Raw genomic sequence first — 15,891 nt, forward strand, 5'->3', positions numbered from 1 at the left:
CGATGCACTCTTCCAGGTACGAAGTTTCTTTCAGTCCAGGTCACAATACTGAGAAAAACGTGACGCGACCGCGAGGAGGAGCACAAAATTGGTCCTTCAGTATTCATATTCAGTATAGATGGTTCAAGTACATCTTAAGTTCAGCAAAACTTTTTAAATCACCTCTGAACACACCTAACTTCCTTTGATAACCAGAATACCCTAAATAACCAAAACGACCATATCTGCATCAGCGGAGGTTTCAACTCCACTCTCGAAGCACGATGAGGCAGGAACAGCACTGAATCCCTTGTTGCCTCCACAACACCCCTCGTAAGGTTTTAAAAAACAACTGAATTACAAACACATGTGGTGGTGACAACACCCTTCAACTATACAATACTCATGGTGTCGTTACATTGAAAGTAATATAGCACTTGCTCACTTGGACAACTTTCATGGTAATCCTTGACTTTCACGTTTCACTATGTCATCGATGATCTGCCCAACTGGGTTTTCAGACCAAAATACAACAGTTGTGACAATTTCCACCAACAATGGTGGGATAAAGCTGAAATGCACATTAGACTCTTCCATCATCAATATTGTGCAGATGGTGTTTAAAACGAACAAACAAACGTAACCTTGCTTGAAAATTAAATCCTGCAACTACAGGAACAGTTCCATGGAACGAACAATGCAGGTTCCCCAAAATTAAGGTGCCAAATTGATGGTGTAAAGACACCTTTCCTCAATTCTTTACTCGATACCCAGACTTGGTGGTCTGGTGTAATGTTGAGACCATCTGCTCTGAGTCTGATCGGTCAGTGGTTCAAACTCCAGCTGAGTCATACCAAAAACTTTTAAAATGGTGTGTGCTGCTTACTTGCTTGAGGTTCAGCTTTTGAAAGGATAGAGCAAGGACAGTCCCTTATTTTTGGCATCCTTGGAGAGGAGGAAATTCCTCTCATCAAGAAACAAAATCTCATCAGCTTGTTCTGGTTACCTCAATTCATACATCAATACGCCAATAACTCTTCTATAATTTTTTGAAATATTGTGCTGTACTGTGTATCTTTTTTGGCCACATCTCTCAGTGGTGAAGAATCACGAGAGAAATTAAAAATAATTCTCGTATCCAGATCCAGAACCGCATCTTCACTAAGATGCAATCAATTCGTACTTGTCACACACTGAACCTGTTCACCAAGTTTCGTCCGAATCCATCCATAACTCTGAGATATATTGCTCAAAGACAAACAAACAGACAGACACGGATGAAAACATAACCTCTGTCCACCAAAGGTGGCAGAGCACAGAGTACTAAGGAATCTAGTGTGTGTCAAAGTGCCAAAGTGTCAGGTCAGGTCATCTATGGGTGAATGCACCGGAGCAGCTCGTTGCTGCATCCACTTTGCTGCGTCCACCTCTGTCTGGCCATCCCCCAAGCAGATGACTGGCCCATCATCATCTCGTTTGAGAAACAACTCATGTTTTAAAGTTTCATGGCCGATATCACAGTCTGGATTTTGGCCGGTGGAGTGTGCGAGGTCTGTGGCTGAGCGGTTGCTCGTGTTGAGGTGGAGCGACACCAACTGGCAAAGTTTTTCAAATTTTCCACAATTTCTGCACTGTTGTCACTGGGCAGGGCACTTTGTAGCTCTGGAGTCGTGCCTGGTGGACCACGGTTGCTTTAATGCAGTGTGGACCATGTGGGGTGTTGCTGCGTATTTTGTGCTGCGAAATCTGTTCCCGTTGGTGTGAGTTTGCCGAATTCCCTGAACTGTCGTCTGAAGTTGTAACAGGTGAGATTTTTCTGGTAATTTATTGTGCACTGTGGAAAGCTGCTTCCATTTGACTGGCTATCTTGATGGCCTGAGTCAACGTTAGGTCGTCACATTCGAGCAAGTCTCTCCTCACTTCTGCACTTCATGTTTTCTCAGTCAGCTGATCTCAAATCATCTCATCGTGCAGTGTTCAAAACTTACAATGAAGTGGTAATTCTCTCAATGCAGACACATATTTGGAGAAATGATCACCAGGCCACTGGCCCTGTTGTCGGAATTTGAATCGTCGAATGAGGGCGCTCTGAGTGGCTCCAAAATGTGAAGCAAGTGTGGTGGTGGGTTCAGAGAAGGTGGACGCAGGGTCCAGCGTTAAGGAAACTTTGTGGACACAGGGCCCCACAAACTTGGGCTCAGTTATAGCTTCCTTCCAAGAAAAGAACCTGCTATTAAGAAATTGTGCAGAGTTGTTGGAGGAAACTTTCAATGGAGTCCCTTTAGAAGTCCTGAAGAGAATTCAAAACTGCAAATGCAAGAAACACTCCAGTGCTTATCCTCAACAACTAAAACTATTTTCCTTGACACTGCAGTTGAACTCAGCAAAAGCATATCACAATGTGAGAGAGACATTTATCATGGCCATGCCCCATCGTCGTCAAATCAGGTCGTGGTACAGTGGTGTAAATGGAGATCCTGGCTTCACAAAATCAGCATTTCTTGCCCTTCAAGCACAGACCAAGGACAACATGTCTATTTATCTACATTTTCAATAATGGTGACTGCTAATTTGCATATTAATGAGATAAATTTAAATGATATTAAATTTTAAGTTTGTTTATCATGACCAGTGACCCTAAAAACATGGGTGTGGACACCTCACCAGGCTATTTGGATGCTTACTTTTGGAGATATAAAGAAAAATAGAAATTTTGAAAATAGCCACCACTAATTTGCATTTTTATGTGTTTCTCCAAAAATGCTCAAGGGTGCCAGAGTGGCATCAATTGGAATATTCATTCAGATGGTCTGATGATCAAAAAATGCAGAAAAACATTGTGCGGACCCGAATGCACGCTTTTCTGGCCAACGCTCGGACTATTGCGCCAGGGCCCAGATAAGCGACAGGTAAAGTGGTCCAATTTTGAATGATGTGGCGGTTATGTGGTGCCGTGTTTTTGATAATGGTTTGCGTTTAGGTCCGCATTAAACTTCTCCAGTTTGAAGATCTTGTCCATGGTCGATTGAAGCAATCGAAGGAATCAAGCGAATTAAATTGAAATGAGAGAGAGAAAAAGAGAGAGAGAGAGAGAGAAAAAGAGAGAGAGAGAGAGAGAGAAAAAGAGAGAGAGAGAGAGAGAAAAAGAGAGAAAGAGAGAGAGAAAAAGAGAGAAAGAGAGAGAGAGAGAGAAAAAGAGAGAAAGAGAGAGAGAGAGAAAAAGAGAGAAAGAGAGAGAGAAAAAGAGAGAAAGAGAGAGAGAAAAAGAGAGAAAGGGAGAGAGAGAGAGAAAAAGAGAGAAAGAGAGAGAGAGAGAGAAAAAGAGAGAAAGAGACAGAGACAGAAAAAAGAGAGAATGAGAAAAAGAGAATGAGAAAAAGAGAATGAGAAAAAGAGAATGAGAAAAAGAGAATGAGAAAAAGAGAATGAGAAAAAGAGAATGAGAAAAAGAGAATGAGAAAAAGAGAATGAGAAAAAGAGAATGAGAAAAAGAGAATGAGAAAAAGAGAGAGAGAGAGAGAGAAAGAGAGAGAAAGAGAGAGAAAGAGAGAAAGAGAGAGAAAGAGAGAGAAAGAGAGAGAAAGAGAGAGAAAGAGAGAGAAAGAGAGAGAAAGAGAGAGAAAGAGAGAGAAAGAGAGAGAAAGAGAGAGAAAGAGAGAGAAAGAGAGAGAAAGAGAGAGAAAGAGAGAGAAAGAGAGAGAAAGAGAGAGAAAGAGAGAGAAAGAGAGAGAAAGAGAGAGAAAGAGAGAGAAAGAGAGAGAAAGAGAGAGAAAGAGAGAGAAAGAGAGAGAAAGAGAGAGAAAGAGAGAGAAAAGAGAGAGAAAGAGAGAGAAAGAGAGAGAAAGAGAGAGAAAGAGAGAGAAAGAGAGAGAAAGAGAGAGAAAGAGAGAGAAAGAGAGAGAAAGAGAGAGAAAGAGAGAGAAAGAGAGAGAAAGAGAGAGAAAGAGAGAGAAAGAGAGAGAAAGAGAGAGAAAGAGAGAGAAAGAGAGAGAAAGAGAGAGAAAGAGAGAGAAAGAGAGAGAAAGAGAGAGAAAGAGAGAGAAAGAGAGAGAAAGAGAGAGAAAGAGAGAGAAAGAGAGAGAAAGAGAGAGAAAGAGAGAGAAAGAGAGAGAAAGAGAGAGAAAGAGAGAGAAAGAGAGAGAAAGAGAGAGAAAGAGAGAGAAAGAGAGAGAAAGAGAGAGAAAGAGAGAGAAAGAGAGAGAAAGAGAGAGAAAGAGAGAGAAAGAGAGAGAAAGAGAGAGAAAGAGAGAGAAAGAGAGAGAAAGAGAGAGAAAGAGAGAGAAAGAGAGAGAAAGAGAGAGAAAGAGAGAGAAAGAGAGAGAAAGAGAGAGAAAGAGAGAGAAAGAGAGAGAAAGAGAGAGAAAGAGAGAGAAAGAGAGAGAAAGAGAGAGAAAGAGAGAGAAAGAGAGAGAAAGAGAGAGAAAGAGAGAGAAAGAGAGAGAAAGAGAGAGAAAGAGAGAGAAAGAGAGAGAAAGAGAGAGAAAGAGAGAGAAAGAGAGAGAAAGAGAGAGAAAGAGAGAGAAAGAGAGAGAAAGAGAGAGAAAGAGAGAGAAAGAGAGAGAAAGAGAGAGAAAGAGAGAGAAAGAGAGAGAAAGAGAGAGAAAGAGAGAGAAAGAGAGAGAAAGAGAGAGAAAGAGAGAGAAAGAGAGAGAAAGAGAGAGAAAGAGAGAGAAAGAGAGAGAAAGAGAGAGAAAGAGAGAGAAAGAGAGAGAAAGAGAGAGAAAGAGAGAGAAAGAGAGAGAAAGAGAGAGAAAGAGAGAGAAAGAGAGAGAAAGAGAGAGAAAGAGAGAGAAAAAGAGAGAGAAAGAGAGAAAAGAGAGAAAGAGAGAGAGAGAGAGAGAGAGAGAGAGAGAGAGAGAGAGAGAGAGAGAGAGAGAGAGAGAGAGAGAGAGAGAGAGAGAGAGAGAGAGAGAGAGAGAGAGAGAGAGAGAGAGAGAGAGAGAGAGAGAGAGAGAGAGAGAGAGAGAGAGAGATTTTTCATATTCTTTTATTACAAAAGTATAAAAAGGTGTCTCACCAATGAGACAAAGGCGTCAGCACAACACTTAACTGTTTTTCACAGCAAGCAAACAAAATATATTTTAACAAACAAGTGGGTATTTATAAAGGTAGAAAAAAATATTTTACCAAAACAGATGAACAACCATTTATTAAAAAACATTTAAGATTGATTCATACTTTTTAAATCAGAAAGGAAACTCAAGTGATTCATTTGCAACAGAGCAAAGAACATTTTTTACACACCATTTGTCAACAAAATCCTGCATTCTCCCAGACTTGCAACAGAAAAAGAAATCAAGCTGAATGCGAGACACAACTAAAGTTCTGAAGGTTAATAAAAAACAATAACAAGCATCCGCAGATTCCACCTTCTTTTTCCTTGTCTTATAAATTGCCATTTTTGCTTCAGCAACCAAAAACCTGGCCAAACCAGTCTCAGATTTGAAACTAGAGGAAATAGGGAAACCATAAATAAATTTCACCAAGGAAAAAGAAAGACCCATCTTTAAAATAATGTCATGCAAAAACTGAAAAAGAGGGACAAGTCTTATGCAATCTACATATGCATGACAAAGCGTTTCATTGTTTTCACAAAATGGGCACAATTCCGAGATCTCATTGGAAAACTTGTGAAATAAGATATTATAAGGGAGGATGCAATGCACTAATCTCCATTGCAGGTCACCCGAACGTTTTGAAATTGGGGGGGGGGGTATATAAACCTCTCCATGCAGGGACAAGAGGGATCGAAGTTGGCAAATGTTCTTTCCATTGAATCCCGAAAGGACTTTTAACTGAATCAGCAAAAATATACTGAATACAAAAGGAATACAGGTTCGCCTTCTCAATGGAATTTAAAGGTACAGATTTTCCATCCCAGTCCAAAAGCAAAACAGGGAAGGCATATTGATTGGGCAAATCCACAATATCAAAAAGACTCCTGAAACCCACTCCAAAACTCATTAATGCCTTTAAGATAGCAGAAAAAAGCTGACCAATTATCCGTATTGATTTCAACCCAGTAATGGTTGAGATTTCATGACCAGATTTCCATCTTTCTTTTGAAAAATCCAGCAGATTGTGCACAAGAAGTATATTGGACCCCACAAAATGTTGCACAAAAGCCCTAGAGGATGGGATTCCTGTAAAACAGGGATTGTAGAAAACTGGTTCATTTCAGAACATCGAGGCAGTAAAGGAAGTGACCTCACGTTGCAGTGATAAAGCTTGCCAAGCATTGATCACACTCTGCATTTATAGAGGAAGTGGTGACACGTCGATCTTCAGGAGGTCGAGCAAAAAAAGCTCATGGCCATATCCTAGCCGGCCCGCTTGCTTTAGCAAACAAAGGGTCAAACTCTCCCAAGGCATGTGGTTATAAAGCAACTTTTTCACAAAAAGAATGCGGAAAGTCATGATCCTGCTGGTGATGTCAACAAGCCCTTGACCCCCCTCATTACGAGAAAGGCTGAGCACACCTGGTCGAAGCCAGTGCATACCACCCCAGAAAAAATCCAATAAGTATTTTTGAATATTCCGGTTCCGGTTTTGAGCGGCAAGAGGTCTCTTTAGGGGCTCCCTGCTGACGTTCTCAAAGTTAAGTTCCGGTTGTTATTTGTCCCGTTTTAACTGTTTAATTTTCTCACCTACATGTTAATGTGTGTTCCTAGTTCGGTTTTGTTTCAAAAATCGTGCTATTTTGTGAGTATTTATGTCGACGTTCTTACCTGGTGTTTGAGGCCTAGTCCTAGGCTTGAGGCCCACCGGTTCCACTCGGTGTTCGATCGTTTTTTTTTTGTTTGTTTGTTTGTTATTTCTCCCCATTACCTTCAATTTCTATCCTCCCCATTACCTTCAATTTTCATCCTCCCCACTTTCCAAACATCCCCCATTCTCCCAACTTATCTCTTTCTTATCTCAAAAAAAAAAAAAAAAAAAAAAAAAAAAATATATATATATATATATATATATATATATATATATATATATATATATATATATATATATATATATATATATACCCAACAACAACAACAACAACACGCTCACCTTCTCCCGATTCTGCGACTTCTTCTTCCTCTTAACTTCCTCCTCGTCTTCCTCGATTTTTTTTTTTTTTTTTTACACTTCCATGACCTAATCTGTTGAACTCTCTCATACATTAATATTAACAACAAAAACGATCTTATAATGCTTCATCTTCCTCTCTCACACACGTGGTACTCTTTACTGTTTCACAATGCACTACTCTTCTGCTATTTTAACAGACTGCTCTCATTTCGTCCTCTCCTTCATTCCTTGCCTAAAAAATCCAACTATTACAGCGCTTCTTCTCTCCATGCTCTGAATTCGCCTTCATTGCATCCATCAAGAATTGTGTTAAATCGCATCTCTGACCTAAAACTTTTAAAAACCACAGTTTGCCATGGATGCTCGCTTTCCATCAACCATTCTTTTTTTCCAACTTCAGTGCCAACTCACCCCCCTCACCCCTCACTCTCACTCTCAAAGCAACCATCCCACTCTTCTCCCTCCAAGCCTCCCTCTCACCTCTTTCAAAAATTCCCTCCTCAGCTTTCTCCCACCTTTCATCCCCCTCACTCTTCCTTCTCTAAGTTGCCCCCCTCTCAGCCACCAACCTGCCTCCCCCCACTGCCCTCTCACCTCCATCTGTTCACCCCACCGCCTCAAATCCTCAACTGCCATCTTCCTTGTCTCTTGTCCCCCCTCTCTCCCAGCACCACAGAGCCTTCTCTCCTCCTCATTCGGCCCCCTCCCCTCGCCATTCCGCCATACCCCACACTCCTTCAGCAACCCTCCTTACCTCCCCCCCTCATCCATCGTCCTACCCTCCCCCGCCCCCTCCACCTCCTGCACCCATAGCCTCCTCCCCTACCTCTTCATTAAAAGTGTGGACCTCAAATATCCGGGGCCTTCGCTCAAACCTTTCAGATCTTTCCATGCAAGTTGCCACTGACAAACCAGACATTATCTGCCTAACAGAAACTTTTCTCTCCCAAGACGTGTCTGACTCCCAAGTATCTCTCCCCGGTTACTCCCTCTTACGGTATGACAGACCTGAGCCTCGTCCTGGTGGAGGTGTTGCTCTCTTCATCAAAGACTCTATTCCTCACTCTCCCTGCACTGCTCTCACTCCCCCACACCCCCAGGAATACCTCTGGCTTCGGCTTCCCCTCCACTCCCACCTCATGTTTATATGTGTACTGTACCGTCCACCGAACAGTGATGACTCCATCTACACCTCACTATCCGAAAACATGGACCATCTTCTATCTTCTCATCCAAACTCTCTCTTCCTCTTATGTGGCGACTTCAATTGTCATCACGCCAGTTGGCTAGGTGTGGGTACCTCTCTCACCTGCCATGGGACATCAGCAAAAGCTTTCTGTGACTCATTGGGACTGACTCAATCGGTCAACTTCCCGACTCGGATCTCAACCAATGGTACTCCATCTCTTCTGGATCTGATTTTGACAAATTTCCCTGACAATATCTGCTGCTCTTCCTTCGCTCCAATCGGTTCTTCTGACCACGTCCTTATTAAAGTGGACATCTCTCTGGCTGTTATCAGAGAACCACCTCACCGCCGTCGAGTCTGGCATTTCACTCAAGCCGACTGGCAGGGTCTCCGAGCAGCCATCAAACTTACAGACTGGTCTCCTATCACTACTTTCTCAAACATCAACTCATCCTGGGAATTCTTTCAAAGAAACTTGCTCTCCCTCATGCACAGATTTATTCCCTCTCGTGTTCAGTTGTCCTACCCTTCCTCCCGCCCTTGGTTTACTGAAGCTTGTGGCGAAGCAGTTGTCCTGAAACAACTTGCCTTTGCCTCATGGAAAGCAAACCCAACTGAGGGCAATCTCAGTTCTTTCCACAAAGCTCGGAACAAGTGTGTATCTACCCTCAGGAGAGCCAGAAAACAACATCTTTCTCATCTCAAGTCTGAACTCTCAAACCTCTCTCCCTCCTCAAAATCCTGGTGGCGTTTAATCAAATCTGTTTCTGGTGTATGTTCCCCCTCCATCCCCTCCCTTACCTCAAATGGCCGCACTGCTGATTCCACACGTGATAAAGCTGAATGTCTAAACTCGGTGTTTGCAGCTAAATCTTCTGTCCCAAACCCATCACTATCTCTACCCACTTTACCCAGTCGCACCCAACTGTCCCTGGACTCTGTATCCTTTTCTCCTGACAAGGTGGAGAGCTTGCTTTCAAACCTCGAGTCAGATTCTGCAACCGGTCCAGACGGCATCAGCCCACGTGTCCTCAAAGCCTGCTCTTCTGCTCTTGCTCACCCTCTCTCTGTTCTATTCACCCTCTCATTTTCCCAATGTCATCTGCCATCTGCTTGGAAATCTGCTAACATCACTGCCCTGCATAAAAAAGGTGCAAAAACAGATCCCTGTAACTCCAGACCAATCAGCCTTCTCCCAATCATCAGCAAGGTTATGGAATCCATCATTGCTTCAGACATGAAATCCTTCCTCTTCTCCAATGGCTTGATTTCCAATCATCAATTTGGTTTCAGACCAGGTCACTCTACCCTGGATATGCTGCTACTGCTCTCCCATCAATGGATGGAGGTCCTCAATGCCAGACAGGAAATCCGAGCCGTATCCCTGGACATATCACGTGCTTTTGACACAGTCTGGCACCCTGCCCTACTCACCAAACTCTCTTCCCATGGTATTCAAGGCCATCTCCACTCATGGCTTGCAGACTTCCTCTCCTGTCGCAGTCAACGTGTGGCCCTAAATGGAGTTCTTTCATCCCCTCTTCCTGTGCAGGCTGGAGTTCCTGAATATTTTTTAATTAAATATTCAGGATTCCTGAAAATTCCTGAAAATTTTGAATATTTTTAATTAGCCATGCAGGTGGCTGCAAGACAATAAACCTGTGCTACAAGATGGAAGAGACCAAATTGTTAATAACTAAAACTCTTCCATGATATGATAATTTGCACAGAAGGCCCCTCCATCTCTGAAGTCTGGAGTAGACTTTGTCTGTTAGTCCATCCCAGTTTTTCTGAATACTTTGAGCATCACCAAGGTGTACACCCAAATGGTAAACACTATTATTCTTCCAAGATAAATTGTCAGGTCGTGTTGGGAAGGAAAAATGCATTGCAAATCCAAAAAAGGAGGCATAACTCTTTGTCCAGTTTACTCTGGCTGAGCAAGCAAGGGTAAAATTATTCATAGTTTTAAGTAGTTCAGATACATCTTCTTGACATTGAATTGTAGTGCACCTGGTGTTGGCTCAATGGTTAGGGTGGTGGCTTGGAATCCTCTGATCCTGAGTTCAAACCCCACTCCACTGTTGAATTCATACCAGGTGGGGTTGACTCTGCCTGTCATCCTTCCGAGGTCGGCAAAATGAGTGCCAGCATGCTGGTATCCTGTGTCGGAGTGGCGACCCGTCCAGGATTGTGTCCAATAGCCAAGGAGACTGCTTAGGCAGCACCAACGCTCTGCATGGAGTATGGTCCCGATGGATGGATGTAGTGCAGATATCATCTGCATAAGCAACAACTTTTATAGCAGGTATGTCCGGAACGACAGAGAATCCCACAAGTTTCTCACGCAATTTAACTAAAAGGGGTTCAATGGAAAGAACATAAAGGAGTCCGGATAAGGGACACCCTTGCCTTATTCCTCTGGTAACAGTAAAGGGAGGAATCAACTCATTATTTATTTTGAATAAACTATAAATATTGTGATACAACAACTGAATATATGATACAAAAATACGACCAAAACCAAAACCCTTTAGGATAGCAAATAGATAACTATGATCAATACGATCAAAGGCATGCTCCTGATCAATAAAGAATAAGCCAGCACTTTTATGCAGAAGATCACACACATCAGAAATGTCACGAACAGCGCCAAGATTGTCATATATTGATCGTCCAGGCACACAACAGGTTTGATCAGGATGCACCAAAGATTGGACTACCAATTTTAAGCGAGAGGCAAGGACCTTTGAAAAAATCTTGTAGTCGGTGTTCAGTAAGGAGACAGGACGCCAGTTTCTGAGTAACTGGGTGTCTCCCTTCTTTGGTAACAAGGAAACAACGGCTCGCCGGAAACTTAGGGGGAGCTCCCCAACTTGAAAACTTTCCTTGAGTACTTCCAAAAGTTCGGGTCCGATAATGTCCCAAAAGGTTTTGTAGAATTCACAGGGGATTCCATCCAGACCAGGAGCTTTCCCGCACGCCATACTGGAAAGAGCAAGACCCAACTCCTCCAGCGTGATGGAACTCTCCAAAGAGGCTCGCTGTGACTCAGACAACTTGGGTAAAGGTTCAATAAAGGCTTTTGCAACATTCAAATCAATCTTTTTTGCACAGAATAAAGAAGAAAAATAATCGACTACAATTCTTTTAATCATCTTAGGTTCACTTACTATCTCTCCTTCAGGTGATTGTACAGATAATAGTTGTTGTTGAGCTTTAGTTTTCCTCTCCAAAGAGAAGAAAAACTTTGATGAAGTGTCAAAAAGACTCAAATTTTTAATCTTAAGCCGCACTAAAGCCCCTTCAGCCCTTTCGTTGAAAAGACTGTGAAGAAGTTCTTTTTTAGTCATAAATTCTTCATGTAATCCTTGATTTCTGTTCAACTCAAGAGGATTTCTTTGCAATTCTAAAACCTCTTTTTCTAGAATCGTTATCCTTGAAAGACTATCCTGAGAGTGATGAAGTTTATACTGCTGACAAAAGATTTTGATGTGGATTTTTACAATATCCCACCATTGTAGCTTGCTATGAAAAGTATTTTTCCAGAGTTACATATTTCCTCAATCTGTGTACGTGGGATTCATTGGCGCCATAGGCTGCCGGATTTTTAGTAATAAGGGATGCGGTAAGCATAAATTTATCGAGTTCCGGAAAGAAATCGGTTAGTTTAATTTTTTCCGAAAGGGGTTGTGGAGGAACTTGATCACCTTCGCAGGAGCAGGGGCATTTGAGCCCTTGTGGTCTTGTGAATCTCCAGCTGCACCATCCAACTCAGAAGAATCTGATATTGAACAAGTATCATCGGAATCACACGACTCCTGTTAAAATTTAGCATCCTTTTTCTTTACAGATATAGCAGACATTGGAAATGGTTTCACGAAAAAGGAATCCTCAGGAAGCAGATTTCCTTCTAACTTTTCAGGTGTCTGCTTCAAAGTCACTGCGGTAATGGGTGTGGCTGTAGATGTGATAGGCAGTTCTATGGTACTCGGTGCAATTACAGTTTGGTGAGATTGTTCTGTGGTGTTCGGCACAACTATAGTTTGGACAGATGGCTCTGAGTTATTAGGCTCTACTGTAGTCTGAACTGCTGGTTCTGAGGTATTAGGCACGACTATGGTTTCAACAGTTGGTTCTTGGGTGTTAGACACAATCTCCGCATGAACATCCTGCTTCAGTGTATGACTACCTACTGTATGTCCAGAACAAGTTTCGTCTCCACCTGGGACATCTACTGATGGTTTGTTTTGAAGCTCCATAGTCTCCTCGTCATCACATGTGAGAGGACAAGCATAATCATCTGAAGGATTTTGGTTACTCTCTTTCCGATTGAGTGAAACCCTCTTCACAGCGGCCGCTTCAGCGTATGAAGAAGGTTCGACTAAAACTGCACTTTGGTGCCTTCGTTTTCCTCGTGTCACCCAACCAGACTGATTTTTTCCATTTGTTTGATTTTCAGAGTTTTCTCCTGCCTCAGTAGACACCCAAGTGACCTCAGGTTCATTTACATTTTCAACTTTACTTGATTCTTTTTCAACGACCCTTGGGAATTCATTTTTCATGTGACCACACTGTCCACATTTGCAACACACTAAAGTCTGAGATGTGACAAAGATGCGGTAAGTAAACTTTTCATGTTCAATTTTTAACATCACGTCGAGCTCACGAATGTTTGGCTTCGGAATAATAAATAGTTGACGTCGAAAGGAAAGAATATGTTTTGTACTGTGGTCCTTAAAGCGAACAGGAATGAAAGTTATTTTTGAAACAACAGTGCCATACTGTTCTAAAGCAGGCTTCACCTGCTCGTTTTTTATGAAGGGAGGAATATTTGACAGGAGTACCTTCATCGATGGAACATCGAGGGGTGATATGAAGAGGAATATATCCGGCTCCACAGTCAGTCCTGACTCCACAAGCTGCGCCACCATTTCCTCTTTAGCGACGAAGATAACAACACGCTGATTCATTCTCGATGCAGCTATTACACTATGCATGCCGATCAATTTTCCGACACACAAAACAACTTTTTCAACTGAGATTTCGGGTGGTGGCGTACACGAAAACCCATTTTTCCGACTTAAAGACTCTAACAGCTCAACGTTCGCCATGATTTAGGTGCAATAACACTCAATGCCTTGGGGTATTAAAAAAAAAATAATAATAATAATAAAAATAATAAAAATAAAAACCAATACACAAGCGACGCTGGCGAATGGAGGAAAATAATAATAATAATACGAATGATAATAATATGGACGCGGTCCAAGAATCGTTCAAAGGAGCCAAAGCAATGGCAAAAACTAACAAAACACGTCGGATGGAAACCAGGTCTCAAAACCAGGAGGGGTTCTGAGAAACCCGAACTCCACCTACCGTGCGCGCTCTCTTTCTCTCTCTCTCTCGCTCAATGGAAAAGAGAAAACAAGGAGAAAGGGGGTCAAGAGAAAACGAAAACTAAAACATTTAGACAATGAGAAGAGGGAAAGGAGAAAGCAACACAGGCTCCGCGCGTACCGCCAGGAACTGAGCAACAGGTCTTCGCGATTCCACGCACGTGCCAAGTGAGCAACAGCTGTGGAGAGAGAGAGAGGGAGAGGGAGAGGGAGAGGGAGAGGGAGAGGGAGAGGGAGAGGGAGAGGGAGAGGGAGAGGGAGAGAGACAGAGAGGGAGAGGGAGACAGGGAGAGAGACAGAGAGAGAGAGAGGGAGAGGGAGAGAGAGAGAGAGAGAGAGAGAGAGAGAGAGAGAGAGAGAGAGAGGGAGAGGGAGAGGGAGAGGGAGAGAGAGAGAGAGAGAGAGAGAGAGAGAGAGAGAGAGAGAGAGAGAGAGACACAGAGAGAGAGACACAGAGAGAGAGACACAGAGAGAGAGAGAGAGAGAGAGAGAGAGAGAGAGAGAGAGAGAGAGAGAGAGAGAGAGAGAGAGAGAGAGAGAGAGAGACACAGAGAGAGACACAGAGAGAGAGACACAGAGAGAGACACACAGAGAGAGACACACAGAGAGAGACACACAGAGAGAGACACACAGAGAGAGACACACAGAGAGAGACACACAGAGAGAGACACAGAGAGAGACACAGAGAGAGACACACAGAGAGAGACACACAGAGAGAGAGACACAGAGAGAGAGAGACACAGAGAGAGAGACACACAGAGAGAGAGAGACACAGAGAAAGAGAAAGAGAAAGAGAGAGGCCTCTGGTTTGAATTCGGCTTTCATTTGCTTGATTGAAGCCATCTCCACAAACACAAACAAAAAGGTTAATCAACAATCGACTACAGCCAAGTATAATAATAATTAACCAGCAAACACACAGAGCGAGGTTCACTCTCAACTCTCACCCTTTAAGCCTCAATGGACGACAACGCCGGTCAACGACAAGAACCGAGGGACCGTCCTTTCATCAGAGCAGTTTGTCAGCGATTGCTCCACAAGCAAGTCACACGTCACGTGGTGCGGTTTTGTCTTCTTCTTCTTTAATTCCACCACAGTTTATAAACTTAATTTTGAACATTCAAATGTTGAAATCACAGTGAATCATAATTATCAGGGAATGTTATCTCCACTCGATGAGAGAACCCTCCATCACAAGGCCCTGTTGTACTGGTCCCGCTCTCGATCTTTCTGATCATCTTTGAAGGAAACATTTAGTTTTTTGTTTGTTTTTTAACCGCCAATGAGAATCTGACTACCAGTGACGTCACCCGCTGGTGAAGACCCACCCCGCCAGACTCCGCCCACATGGCACGTCACATCCTGTGACGTGTCTCCATGGATTGCAGATCATTACAGTACCTTGTATATTAACATTACAACAGCCATAATAACCGAAAACAGAACAGGAAGTGAATCGATGACGTTAACCATGCCACATTATTTATTAAAATATCCAGTTTTGTGTAAAATCGCTGGTTTGACATGAACTCATCCTGGGAGTTGATTCTTCATTGTGAGATTCAGTGAGTGTGACGTGTGAGTGTTATTTATAGTTTTGGTTACCATGGTAACATGTGTGTATTTCATTTACCACTCATTTTGGGACTCAAATGGTGTCATGTCAAAAGGTGTGGGACGGTTAACCTGTCGATGACGTCACAGTGGACATTTTACACGATCCGGTTTCTCAACGTCACGTGACATTACTGGACATAGTCCGTCCATATAACTTTTTGGGATATCGTGCCAGATATCGTTTTGACCCCATCTCTGAATGGTGAAGAATGAGTTAAAAATTAAAATAAATTCTCCATTTCTGTATCCCGATCCGATCAATTCGTTCTCTTCAAACACCAGGAACACTGACGTCACTGAGGTTGTTTGACGTCACAATGACAATTCCAACAATACATAAGGTAGAGACGTATTGTTGAAACGTCAGTTGGAGGATCGACGGACGGCAGAGATGTTGCTTCTTATCGCGCTCTTCGTGCTGGTCGTCGTCGGTGGGACATCGCGACCTCCGCAGCAGGTAAGTGGGGATTGTAAGAGATGACGGACTCGGGAAGGAACTCAACACGAAAGTGGGGATTTGTAAGATACCCTCGGGGAAAGGTACACACAAACTGTCACACGTTGGTACTTTTTCAAGTTGGTAAACCGGATACATTTGTGATTTTACAGGGAACCTGTTTGGGACATTTTCTTTTG

This window comes from Eptatretus burgeri, chromosome 12, assembly GCF_056783735.1.
Source record: "Eptatretus burgeri isolate ZD-2024b chromosome 12, Ebu_testis_v1, whole genome shotgun sequence".
Lineage (NCBI taxonomy): Eukaryota > Metazoa > Chordata > Myxini > Myxiniformes > Myxinidae > Eptatretus > Eptatretus burgeri.